Source organism: Dicentrarchus labrax, unplaced genomic scaffold (genome assembly GCF_905237075.1).
Source record: "Dicentrarchus labrax unplaced genomic scaffold, dlabrax2021, whole genome shotgun sequence".
In the NCBI taxonomy this organism is placed as follows: Eukaryota; Metazoa; Chordata; class Actinopteri; family Moronidae; genus Dicentrarchus; species Dicentrarchus labrax.
The window spans coordinates 25,326,142-25,338,436 of NW_026136722.1; the positions used below are offsets into that span (position 1 = coordinate 25,326,142).

At 39.3% G+C, this 12,295-nt stretch overlaps 1 protein-coding gene and 1 non-coding gene across 2 annotated transcripts in view; both read left to right on the top strand.

Annotated features, from left to right (window-relative positions):
- LOC127357020 (carbonic anhydrase-related protein 10-like) overlaps positions 1-12,295 on the top strand; it is a 102,824-nt gene that overhangs the window by 29,842 nt on the left and 60,687 nt on the right. The gene's annotated exons all lie outside the window — the stretch shown is intronic.
- Positions 9,603-9,674, top strand: trnaq-cug (transfer RNA glutamine (anticodon CUG)). Its single transcript has one exon. It is a non-coding gene; the product is annotated as a tRNA-Gln (tRNA).

Genomic DNA, 12,295 nt, shown 5'->3' on the forward strand with positions numbered 1-12,295 from the left:
TTCCATGGCTGATAATAGCCTTCAGTATGCAGTATAGTCATTACATCTAGACAAAAAAAAAAGGAAAAATGAGGGAGTTGAAAAATAACAAGAACATCAAGTAATTATTTTAAATGATAAAGCCTTATATATAAGCCTTTTACACTCTATTGTAGCTATTTAACTACAGTATTCAATATTCATATATTCAGTAATATGTTTGACTTGAATGATAACCTTTTAGAACTTATAGTTGGTTTTGGGACTCCATAGAAGCAGGGCAAAAGCACAGCTACTGTACATGAGAGTGTTGTAAAGACCCAGTAATCAATAGTAAATAAATAACAGCCTACATAATTAAATATTCAGACTTTTTGACATAATTTTAATTGAGAATTAAAAAAGACAATAAGACACATTTTATAGTATTGAGTTTAAAAACTGTATTATTTCACATTTTCATGGTTTTATTGTACATATATCATCAAATCATCGTATTTATTTAATATTGTACTTGTACCCAACACTCACCAATTTTTGCATGTTATGCAATGCAATACTAAATCACAGGAAAGTCAAAAGCAGTACACTTTAGTTTTCTAAACCTGAGATTCGCACTATTTGTGTTTCTATTAATAAACTTTACATACAGAAAGGCAGCATTGCTAATAAACATACACTGTTTATTAGCATAAACCCACACCCTAAACTGTATGCATGTGTACACTTTCTTTTTTTTTAAATAAATATAAATATCTAAAGTATGAAAACAGAAGTGTGTTGTGGGTCTGTTTTGTTGTGCGTTCCCATATTCTAACAACCCCGGTATGTGTTTGGGAGCCTGGCTCCCAGAAAGACTTGTCACTTAAGAAATTTGGGTCCTGGGCTGAAAATATACAAGTGGTTTATCCGGCCTATATTTTCATAGAAACTTTAGGACCAAAAAATCCCTTCCCCTGGTGTCTGTCTGCAGAGTTGACAGACTCATAGGTTCAAAAGTAAGCAGGTTGCCCTACTTTTGACTGCTATTTTTCAGACTGCCGTCTGGAAATTGGAAAGACTTAATCCTCCCAGCTGAGTTCTAGTGGATTTCTATGGCAATTTGGGAGCAAATCAGACTAAAACAAAGGTTCATCACTTAACAAAGCTTATAGCAATAACATAGGGTACAGACAAGTCCCATTTTTTATTTTTAAAGTCTTGTCTCCTTCCGAAATTTCAGATGTTAAATTCTAGCAAGTTCCTGCAATATTTTGCAGGATTGACATATTTTTTCACACATTGGAACATTCTTTAAAGTATCAACAAGAACAGTTTTTTTAAAACATGTCTCCAACGATATGAAATTCCAAGCCAGTGACTAGTTTGTGCTTAGTGATTTTTATACAGTACTATTCAATACCCGGCTTGTTGCTTAATATCGGTGATTGCTATCGTATAAAACTTTTTGTGTGATGACTATGGGTGTGTGAATCTGTAATGCTGTGACACCTGTTACACTTTTGACAGGGCCCCAAATTGGCTAAAACCGACCAAACGTAACGTAGAAAAAACAATCTAGACTTGGTAAGACTGGTGGTCACACAGACTCGCATGTGGTTCCATTCATACTACAATTGAGGGTCCTCGTCAGCTTGGCATCCCACGCATTGGAATTGGGTAGACATTTATGGAAAAATGGACGTTCAGGAACAAGCAAATGTGGACAGTATTCATTTGGCTCAAAGGCTCGGTCACACAAAGCGAACTACTAACTTTAGCCAGCCAAGCTATCTGCTAATATAAGTTATAGCACAAGTTGAGCTTCTTCCTATCTTTCCTATACTGTTTAACTCCTTTTTAAGTTATTGTTTCATGCAAGAAAGAATTTTACTGAAGAGGGCTAAAAAGCTCTCTGCGCCAACTAGCCTGCAAACTGTTTGCTGTCAGTTAGCAAGCTTTTTTAAACATTCACTAATGGCTCACACAGTTTATTCAAAAGGCATACTGGTGCCATAGCTTTACTGTCTGTAAACCAGTCTGTTTTGTGGAGCAGTTTGTGAATAAAATGGGATGGTAACACAGATAATTAGCTATTAGCTCCCTCCATTTTGGACTCTGATTCTCTGTCCCCTCAAATATCAGCACTGGCAATATCACTTGGTTGGTCAATGGATCTCTTTGGTCTTCTCATCATACATTGATTTCCCTGAATACTGTCTGAAATTACATTAAAGCTAATTCTTTTTTTATTGTGTGTGTATGTGTGTTTAATCATAACTCATGTCAGAGGAACTTTCTGGGTCATGTTCACACTGAACATGCACACCTGGGTCAGAGATGCAGCAAACTGCACCTGCTTTTCACGCAGTCACACACACACACACACATACACACACACACACACACACACACACACACACACACACACACACACACACACACGCCTCCTGCCCACAGTGTGTGGGGGAAAAAAGAGTGGAAGGGCAGGATGTTCCTGGAAAAGGGCCAACGATCAGACAGTTCTCTCTGCTTCTCACTACTTTTGTTGTAAGAAAAAACCAGCTCTTGAATTTAGTTTTGTCTGAATTGATTGGTGATTTTACACTTCTTTCTATGACATATTGAGGTAATCAGATGGAGAAGACAGATGACACACTATGTGAGGCTGACATGATTCACAGGAAACAAGAAAATCATTGGTTTAAGGACATTTTTGGAGTTGTAGTCCCTTAATCTCATGGGATGGGTCGCATTTTATCAATTTTGAATGCAGTTCCCAGTTCACATATTGAAGACATCTCTTATACTCTACTTATACTTATAATAAAGTATACTATTTTTATTCCACTCAGTATCACATAAACCACAGGGATTCTGCTTTTTGTCACTGCTGTGTGACATTCATTAACCCTCTCCTGACTAATTTTTCTACTTTATTATTCAGCAAATATTGACAAAAACCCTACAGACATTTCTGCATGCACAATGCATTTAATGTTACCCGAAGGCGCAATGGTTGTTGCACCACTAGGGGTCACAGAATAGGGTGGAGCGCCTTCTGAAGTTAGCAATATGCTAGCTCTTAGTTCTAACTTTGACATGATGGACACGAGATACATTTTTAGGCAAGTTCTGACAGCCCTATTCCAAAACCCCAATTGTCCCAAAAACTAAATCCTGCTGCTCCCTGGAGTTTTTTTGGTCTTATGTTAGTGCATTTGAACATGCACGAAAGGACAAAGTCAGGTGACCTTTGTTGTCATGGTGACAATCATAAACACATGGTTAATGTTGCGAAACACTGGCAGTTTGGTTTTGGCACCAAAACTGCTTGGTTAGATTTAGAAAAAGATCATAATTTGAGTTAAACCAGTACGTACCAGAGTGTGTATTTTTGGAACAACGGACCTTCTTGCAATGGCCGTTTGTTGGACAAATGGGCTTTTTTCATTTGCATTTGGCCGTTGTTTGGTTGGCTTTGGTGAATCATATGAACACCATGTTCAGTCAGTCGGTCTTGTTAAAGGCTGTGTGTGTCACCAGTTTAAAATCTAAAATCTAATATTTTTACAAAGGATAAGCATATGTACACTGCCTGTGTCAGAAAACTATGTAAACATCTGCACTTACATGTACTGTATGTCAATATCTGTCTCTCTCTTTATCGCTTAGTGTCTGTCTCGCTGTCTTAGAGGTGAAAGAATCTGTGAGCGAGTGATGAACAGAGAGACAGTAAACTGGAAGGGACGCAAAGTGGATTACAGTGGAGTTACATCATTGTTTGAAAGCACCGAGGCATTTTATTTGGCCTGCTTTGTGATTATTTTTTCTACAGACAACCGCTGTCAGTAAAATGTTAAATTTTGAATCTTACATTTATTTGAGGGCTCTTGTACTGCAGTGAGAAAATCCTGCAAATCCAATTCTGTGCTGCAGTGCAAATACTCCAAACATAACATAAAGAATATAAAATGTGCATACTGGAAAGGACTTCTAATGTAATCCTTTACTGTGAACCGGTCGCAGGTCACAGCTACAAAGGCTCTGTGTGCTGTGTGTGGGGTGATTATTAAAACACACATTTGCCCACTTTAAAATCTTTTTCAAGGAGTAGTTTGATGTTTCGGTAAATTTGCTTATTTCCTTTTTTGTTTATCAAGTTAGCAAGATCCGAACCTCTGTCAACTTTTCTTTTCCTGTACTCAGCTATGTGAAAATACAACCACATTATTAAGATGGTTAAAAGATACGAGCAACATAGTCACACTAGCTAATGGTAGCTAACTAGCTAACTAATATACATCAGTCATTTGTTAGGTAGCTGCATAACGTTTTGCGAACATTAGCTCGATTAAGATGTGACTATATTTATTTGTTGCTCTTATCATGTGACCATCTTCAAAATGTTCAACATAGACGAGGCTAGCACACAGCATTTCTAAGTACAGGACAGGAGAAAGTTGCCTGAGAGTCTGACCTATGCTCAACTGTTATAAGAACAAAAACAGGTGGGATTTAAGAAGAGTAAATGAATGAATTCTGCTGTAAAGATGTCTGTTGCAATGGACAAGATTACCAGAATGGATCAAATGAAAATGAATGTTTAATTTACCTACACCAAATTTTAGTGTAAAGCATAACTATAGCCGAGGGCATAGGTTTGGTTTCATAAATGGGCAGGACACAATGAAATCAGAGGTTCTGATCTGTATCACACGAATCCTACTTTTTTTAATACTTAGACTTAGATAATACTTGTATTATGGCGCAGTGTACGTAGCCTTAGAAGCATAAGGTGGGGCAAAAAAAGCGCTGTAGTGGCTTGCTGCAGCACTGGTTGCTGCTCTTAAAGCTTGTTGCTTTAAAGTAATAGTAATAACTTCATGCTAAAAAGTAATAGCCTGTAATATAACATCCATAACTGACATCCTGCTAACAGATAAATCTGTGTCAGTAATGTATGCTCTTGAGGAAATCCAATATAACATAATCCCTGCTCAGCATTTAAAGGCAGAATGAGTAGGATTTTCCTAAAAAACAATGTATAAACTCGTACGAACATAATCCCTCTCAATCAACACTATGATCCACCAGTGCCTCCCACTAGTGCATAGCTGTGCACAGACCCTGCCCTCTTTTTTTTTGCCCAAAGTTTCAGTCTTTGGGCAGTGGGTGTATAAGCCCAGCCAGTAACAGGGTGTAGGGTGCGAGGGCGGGACACAAAAAAACCATAGCAACCAGGTGCCAGATCAGAACCACGGATCGTAGAGCAGCCGTTGAGCCGGGGAAGAAGGGGTCAATGTAGAATATTGTGTTTACAAATCGCATTGAACAAATCTTACTCATTCTGACTTTAAACATGATTTCCTTGCATTGCAGGATGCAGTAAATGTATGTACTATACATCTCTACGCACATCTTATTTTAAGTGTAGCAATATGGGTCAGAATGGGTAATAGTCTCTTAATCCTTGAGCCGGGCTAATGCGTGGTTAGTAGGATTCTAATGGAGGTGGAATCACTGTGTTTAAAGCACATGCTGTACTCACAATGACACAGATATTATACAGGGCTCACATTTTATTTTACAGCAGTGTTTTTTTTACTACTTACAGCAGTGAACAATGTAGTATGCTAATCAACATAAGGGCTGTAGCTAGAAATACTGAGGTTATGACATTAGTCCTCTACCCCCACTGTTTCTGCAACTTTATTTAACTGTAGCAGTTCTTTCAAAGAAATCTCTCTGAAATTCAACAGCTGTTTATCATCTCAGTATGACTAATTAAACTCCAACTAAAATAACTGTCTCAGAGCAAAGAGAGAATTTCCTATAATTAGTGCCAGATTACATACTTCTTTCCAGGAAATGTCCTAAGAAATTATACACCTGTAAAATCAAGTGTTTCCGTTTAATTTTGCGAAAATAACTGATCTCTCAAAGCCTTCACAAAGGACAGGACCTTAGTGTCCTCAATGGTAGCTATGGCAACAGACGTGGATGTGATATTCCCACTGGCTGACAGTTTTATCCTCCCTGTGATGAAAAACAACAATCAGCGGAGCTAACAGGCTACATGCTAATTATTGAAAACTTTAACAAACACGTCATGATTTGACAGATGGTCTGTCCTGATGTGTTTCCTCCAAAGTTCACTTCTCTATGAAAAAAATGTGTCTCCATAATGTCAACTTTTTATGAGCTAAGAAAACGTAGCCCCGTTTTCAGCTTCTTAACTGTGCATTTCTCAGTTTATTCAGTGATTTTTAACAGTTTCTTTAGCTCAACAAGCTGTATGTGGTTTGCTTTGGACAGTGACAAAGAGTAGTATAGAAATACACAACAGTAAGCATGGCACCACCTTTAGAAGCCAGGCTGGATGGGGTGCCCATTGTTCGCGTGGTGGAGCTGGCTGAGTCCTTGCTGCAGCGCTTCGACTCCGACCTGTGGTCCTTTGCTGCATGTCGTTCCCTCTCTCTGTCCCCCCTTTCCTGTCACTCTACAGCTGTCACTATCAATTAAGGCAATAAAAAGCCTGAAGAAAAAGAAGCAAGCCTGGATACCACCCAGGCAAAGCAGGCAACTGCTCGGGGGCCCCAGCCCCTCAGAAGGCTCAAAGGTTGAGATTTACAGTGTGGGCAATTAGTTTAATTTAATCCTTAAGAAATGTGTTTGTTAAAGGTCCTCAAAACAAATTTCCTCAATCACCTTCTTAAGCAATTAAGAATGTCACATAAGTCTGTGCAACAACCAACCCACCTCAACCAAGAGTTGAGTAAAAATGTGATGAGAGCTGGGGTCTGAAAAGGCACATGAGACATCACATTAAAAAATGCTTTATTCTAAGCTTTTACTTAACTAAGCTTTCCTTTAACTTTTGATGTTGCTTATTGTTTAATTTCTCTGTTTAAAGATACTTTAGATTTGAGTTTTCAGGGCGGTAAGTACAGTACTGTTTGCAGCAATAACCACATTATAAACTTAAATGACTGGGCTTTAAAGGAATAGTTTGACATTTAACAAATTATGTCTCTTATTTCTTTAATGTGTAAGAAAAATTTCAATTTTCCCCTGTTGCTGCTTTGCCAACTTACAACAAACTAATTCATTCTTGGTAATTAGTAAATACTTAAAAAGAGCCGACTCTTTCGGCACCCAAGTGGCTCCTCATATTTTTTGTTGCTTAACTTAATTTATTACCAAATTAAGTGTAAAATGAATATCTAATGTAAATACATACATTATATCAAATGTTTAGTATTTATATGGATTTATATATGCTGTGCTACAAAAATAGTGCTACAAAAAATAAATTATAAAACACAAAAACAAAGACCCATCTTAATTGGACAAAAAGCTGCTTACTTTGCACAGTCTACACTCTGCCTTTGAACTATCACATTAAAATGTGTCCAAACTTTACTGCGTTTCCTGTCACTCATTTTCCTCACCCTTTCCAGTGTGTAGTCTCTGTCTATGTAGCGCCAAGGTCTCTCGCTCTCAGGTCTCCCTCCCACCTGTTCACCTGCTCACTGTGCCGTGTGTGTCTGTAACCCCTCCCTCCCCCTCCTGCTCAGTGTAGATACACAGATGCCGCACATCTTGACCAATCACGCAGCTTTAACAGGAAAAAACGGGAAAATCCGGGAAAGAAATCCGGATCTGGCTCCCAATCAGGAGCCGGCTCCCGTCGTTCACTTCAAAGAGCCGGCTCTTAGAGCCGGATCGTTCGCCACCGACCCATCACTATAATATATACACAGTGTACTGACAATGGGAAATAACGCTAAGAGGAGGGTAGTCAATAGGGGCCATAACTTATTTTTGCCCATAGCCCCCCAGTGGGTTATTCTGGCCTTGCTTAAGAGGCAGAACTTGAACTTGGATTGAACTTTTATATTATATTATATTAGATCATTATGACATCATAAGCTACCAGCATTTAAGAATTCCATTAATTTTTTAAGGTGCCCCAAGTAAAAGGAACCTTATTCTGTCTGAATCAACTCAAATGCATTTATTTATGGAGCTCTTTTAGGAAACCAGTGTGTTGTGACGTGGTTTACACAGCCACAAAGGACACAAATACAGATTGAGGAAGAACAAGTACGTCCCAAATCTTTAAAAGACGGTGCCAGTGCTTCTGGCTGTACTTGTGTGTGTGTGTGTGTGTGTGTGTGTGTGTGTGTGTGTGTGTGTGTGCCTCAGACAGACAAACCCAGTGAGTTGCAGTGCTAACACATAATGGATGTCTGATAAGATTTTATTATGGCTTCCTGTGAAGCAGGAGCCGATAATGAAATCATTTCTGGGGATAAATTGCTTCTATAAAGAACAAGAAAGGTTAATGTTAGCATTTGCAGGCTTTGTGACTTTGGCGCGTGTTACCCGCTGTGACACATCAATTCTCAAATTGGCAAAACTCATATTTTTACAAGTAACCAATCCACTTAATGGCTATTGTTTTCTGAGAGAGGTGGGTCATTCCAAATTGATTTGACTTGACGAGTCGAAGCTCACAGTGTGACACACACAGTGTGTCATTCATTTTGTCCTGCCTAATACCTCATCCCGGCCTGTGATATCTACTGTCAACTGCCCGGCTCTTCTCTTCCAGTCATCCACCCACCAGGCCTCCGCTCTTGGCTCCCTGATAGTGGCTCAACCTTCCATAAGTCCAGTCAAAACAGGAGCTCGTCTCATTCATTTTCTCAGTGTCTTACTATTCTGCTGCCTGTATCGTGTTACTGTCATTTCTATTGCTCTGTGTGATGTCTTTGTAGGTGATATACCGGTGTCACAGCCCGGATTGAGGGTAGGGCGAAGAGGAGACGACAACAAAATATAAGTGAAACAATGATAAATTAAAGTATGTCAATCAATACATCAGTAGTGTCAGGCATGTTTGTGTGAGTCAAAGTGAAGTGTAATGAACAAAGTAAATAAACAACAAGAAAAGTCTAACCCAAACAACAAACCATATGCCAAGAAAGAGAGAGAGAAACTGACTGACTCCTCGAGCTTATATAGCTGAGGAGCAGCAGGCGCTAATTAATAAAGCACTTTATCAGCACTGTTTGTAAGGGTCTATGTTGTCAAACTATCCAAAGTTACCATGACGTGTTTTCACACACTACCCCTATCTGTTTCTGGATCAGTTGTGGATAATTTTCTGTCTGTGATTTTTAATGAACACGAGTCTCTGCCTGACAACAGGGGATTGTTGACTTGGGGTTGGGAGTGACTTGGTGCCTCAAGTAAAGGAGTCCAAGTATTTTTGGGACAGGATGGCTGAGTCCTCTAAGGTGTGGCATTCAGCTCTAAGGGCCGTAGTATGTACCACATAGTTCATTTCCCGTTGCACAAGAGCCCGTTGTACAAGACCCTAGGAGTTTTAACTGGAACCGTTGCCGCTAACATGGTGTTTGCTTTGCTGTTTATGAGTAAATACAGTAGCAGCACCGTTTGTTAGACTTTACCATGTCAACCTATCCAAAGTTGCCATGATGTTTTTTCTCTATCTGCTGCTGGATTATTTGTTTTTTAGGAAGTCGTATGTCATGTCTTTCGTCCCCTATTCTCTGCATTGGTAACATACATGGGAGTGTGGTGTGTGAAAGTACCTGTCAGTGCTGTGCACAGGTTCCATGGTGTAATGGTTAGCACTCTGGACTCTGAATCCAGCAATCTGAGTTCAAATCTCGGTGGGACCTGATGTTAAGCTGCTCTATTGCATGGAATGCCACTTGTCCTCTGTGGGGTAAGGTTCTGTCTTCATGCATGAGGAAGTTTTGAATTTGCCTCCTGCAAACCCTGTTGATCAATAGAGTCACAATGAATTTGTCAAACACTGAATCCTATTTGGCTACTCCTTTTCCTGTCAGTGAACGAAACAGCTGTAAGTATGTTGAAATAGACAATGTTTCTCATATCTTAAATAGATTTGGACCGTACGTCTCCGAGTGAGAGCTGATGTATGCATATACAGTAGCAGCACTGTTTGTAAGGGTCTACGTTGTCAACCTGTCCAAAGTTACCATGATGTGTTTCCACACGCTACTCCTAATGGTTGCTGGATTCATTGTTTGTAGGAATCATTCAAACCACAGGCTTATGGGGCTATTTCCCACACCCTCAGTGTACACTTAGTCCGGTTAGCCATGCTTAGCCCGATCAAGAGACCAAACGAACATGTCTTCTTCCTGAATGAAAAAAGTCCTCCTTTTTGCTCAGATTAGGTTGAAATTCTACCGCTGCACCACCGAGAACATCCTTCGAAAAGGGGGGGGGGGGGGGGTTTAAAAGGCTTTGTTTAAAGGGGGGGAACACTCGTCCGCCTAAGAAAAGTTCCCAAAAAAATGCGCTGAAGGAGTCAGGATGGCCCTATCTGCTGCTCGATTAATTGTTTGTAGGAGCTTGATGAATATATTCACAAGGAATTTCTAAGCTTGAAAATATGGTCACCATACGAACTATTTTCATATGCGGATTAATCCACACTTGGTGCTTTAGTGAGTATCTGGGACAGCAGGATTTAGTATGTGGGGTTGAGTCAAAATGAACAACAGTGTGTATTTGTTCATGGTAACCTAGTCCAACATTGTGACTCATGGATATATTTTTAATAATTTAATAATAGAGCTTTGTGGCACAGAGGAGGAAGATATACCAGGCTTTGGATACACAGTTAGTAGGATACGTTCATTGTTGGTTTGGATCTTTTCCTGAGATATTTTGACAACAGAATATAGAATATCACCTTACTTATGTATTCACATTACTTTGCATTTAGCTTCTATCACCCTCCATACAGCTGTGTGTGCTAAAAGGCAGAATGAATGTTCTCTTAACTTCACACATAATTCTCTTAAAACTCAGTGTTTTCCTTTAAGAAGCAGCTCCTCAGGCAGTCCTCCCTCACTCCTTATCTCCATCTTCTCTTTGTGTGTGTGTCTCTCTCTCTCTTTTCCCCACCATTTGAACCCAGTCAGATTTATTAATATTAAAAAGGTGGGTCCTCAGGGCTTCCTCCCACAAACTCCATCCTTCTTCCTTCTTCCTCTGTCCCACTCTCTGTCTCTGTGTCCCTCACTTTTCTCTCCATTACTTAACCCTGCAAAGGTTAATTAATATCAATGTTCATAAGCCCTTGCAGCATCTTCTGTCTCCCCTGTCTGTATTTGGCATTGATGCTCAAGCCGATGGGCTTTGGTCATCGATCCTTAACTGTGGTCCTAGATCGCTGTGTGAGACACAGTCACTGATGGCTGATTCAGAGCTTTGCAGAAAAAAGACGGGCTGCATCAAATTCTGACAGATTCAGAACTGCGGGACAAAAATCTCACAATGTGACTGTTGCTACAACCCACACTGAATCAACCAATCAGAATATACAGTGCAAGCCAGTATCCCTAGGTGTTACATGAATGATTCCACATTTCTCACGATTTAAGTCCAGTGAAAAGTATGTCTAGTGAACAGTGTCAGTGTATAATTCCCTTTAAGCAATACCAGCCCATGTTGCACCCTGTGTCCCTCCACCTTGCAAAAAGACTGAAAGGAATTGACAAAAGAACTGTGAAGTAAAAATAAAAAGAATGAGACTGATAAACATTTGGTGCATCCACTGTGATGTGTGAAAACTCATTGTGAACATTTCAGTTCTTCTATTGATGAGCCCAGTAGTCTCATTTGCACAAGACATGTCTTTAATGTCATTATGATGGTCTTTTGTGCCCAGGTTTAACTCAGTACTTGTGAATTATTGCAAAAATATTGTGAATCTTTGAAAAGATGATGATTCTATAGGTGCAGCAGCCAATTTAAATGAACCAATTCATCAATGTATTGTTGTTATTTCTATCCAACACTGTAGTTAAACATTAAGTAAAGGAAAATAGGTTTTATACTTAATGAACCCTTAAATGAATGGGTAGAGATATCAGATATCCAACCAATACGTTATAAGTGAGGCAAGAATTCCTCAGATTGAGTCAAATTGTCACTTTGTGTAATCCAAGACTTTGCACATTGCAAAAACAAAATTCTGGTGAAAGGGTTGACTCATAGCATAGCATGGAATGATGCAGAACACACAGGCAAATGTAACATCATATGCAGCATTTTAAGATAAAGTGTAATTTCCAAAGCTTGTTTTTTGTTTTGCTTAATTTTCTAAACCTGAAAGCAGTGCTGAAGGACGAGGCAAGCTGATGATGGTTTGATCCACAGTACCCTAACCCAGGAGACTACTGTTCATGTCCTGTGTTAAATATCTTACTTAAGTTATGTCAGATATGTAACATAACAGGTATCTAATCATATAGTTTTTGTG